Here is a 1,864-nt window from a genome sequence, read left to right on the forward strand (position 1 = left end):
TTGTCTCTTCTCTTCACTTGGCCCTCCTGTCACTTAGAGATGGCTAAGACATGGTTCAGAGAGGGATGTGTGTCCACATTCTATTATCACCGTTCTGCGGGCATCAACATAGTCTTGTCCGTGCCCTTTGTTAGTGCACACGTTGCCCACTATCATCCATCCTAGGTCAAGTCTTTGGGCGTATGGTGCGTTGTGGGGTCCGTTACGCTGTTTACGGACTTTATGTACCCTCAAGATGTCCCTACCGAGCAGCAGCAAGATCTTGGCGCCTTGTTCTACCGGCGGGATGTAGTTGGCTATTCCTCTGAGGTGCGGGTGATGGCGTGCCACGTCTGGTGTGGGAATCTCGTCCCTGTTTGTGGTGATGTGGTTGCACTCGATGAGTGTGGGGAGAGCTATCTTCACTCTGTTATCCACTGAACGTATGACGTAACCGCTTGCTCTTCTCCCTGTGGTCTCAGTTGACCCTGCACAGGTTCTGAGGGTGTAGGGTGAGGCATTGTCTTGTGAGTTGAATAAGTTGAAGAACTCCGTCTTCACCAATGATCTGTTGCTTTGGTCGTCGAGGATTGCATACATCCGAATAGCCTTCTCAGGTAGTCCCTGGGGGTGCACTGCGACAAGGCATATTTTGGAGCAGGACATTTTGTCACTTCCTTTTCCGCAAACCTCGATGCGCTGAGACGTGACAGATGTTGGCTCTCCTTCCTCCCCGCCATGCTCCACTACGGAGGATGGGTTGTTGAGTTGGTGGAGTGCCAGCGCCTCTGGATGTAAAAATGTTACGTGCTTGTCACTTTTGCACACTGCACATTTGATTTCTTCTTTACAGTCTCTGGCTAGGTGAGTCGTGGAACCGCAGCACCTGAAGCAAACTCCGAATTCTCCTAGTAACCTCTTGCGTTCCTCTAGGGACTTCATCATGAACCCAAAGCACCTGTTAAGTGGGTGTGGCTTCTTGTGTATGGGACATTCCCTGTTTGGGTCCCTTGGTTCCTCGTCTCCAGCGACCGACTGATCGGGAGTAGTTTGGGTCGTGGGAGACACGTACGTCCTGTGGACCGAGATGGGTGTTTGAGTGTTACCGTATCTCGCCACTGGTCTCTCATTCCTCAGGCTGCTTGAACTGTGTGTGGTTTGCGCACCCAAGATGAAACTGGGATCGTTCCTTGTCCTTGCCGCTTCGCGGATGAAGCTCAAGTAGAATGAGAAGGGAGGGAAGGCGACTTGCTTCTCCCTTTTGTATTTGGAGCCTTGTGAAATCCACCTTTCTTGGAGGTTGTAAGGTAGCTTCTCCAAGATGGGTCTCACTCCACGAGCTGAGTCTAGGACGTTGAGACCTGTTAAGGAATGGTCTTTCCTTGCAAACTCCAGCTCTTGCAGCAGGTCCCCGAGCTCTCGTAACTTCGAGTAGTCTTTAGCTGTGATCCTGGGAAAGCTGTCGACTCTCTTGAAGAGCGAATCTTTGACTGCTTCGGGGCTACTGTAGCACTCTTCTAGCCTTTCCCATACTAGGTCGAGACCTACTTGGGGGTGGTTCGCATTTGCCGTCCGAAGTCTCTTCGCGTGCTCCTTGGATTCGTTTCCCAGCCATTTGGATAGCAGGTTGAGCTCTTCCCTTGCTGAGAAGCCCAGGCTATTGATCGCGTCCTTGAACGTGAACTTCCACATCCGGTAGTTCTCAGGACGGTCATCAAAGTTGGTGAGTCCTGTTTGCACCAGGTCATGCCGGATCATGTACTTGGCTATGTCTGTCAGGCCTGAGGCATCGGCATGTTGGTCACGTTCTGAGGTAGTTGCTGGGAGGGTCCATGCGGTCGCCTCTTTCTTGGCGTGAACGCGTGATGACTGCTGGTCAGTGTGA

Source organism: Ascaphus truei, chromosome 3, assembly GCF_040206685.1.
Source record: "Ascaphus truei isolate aAscTru1 chromosome 3, aAscTru1.hap1, whole genome shotgun sequence".
In the NCBI taxonomy this organism is placed as follows: Eukaryota; Metazoa; Chordata; class Amphibia; order Anura; family Ascaphidae; genus Ascaphus; species Ascaphus truei.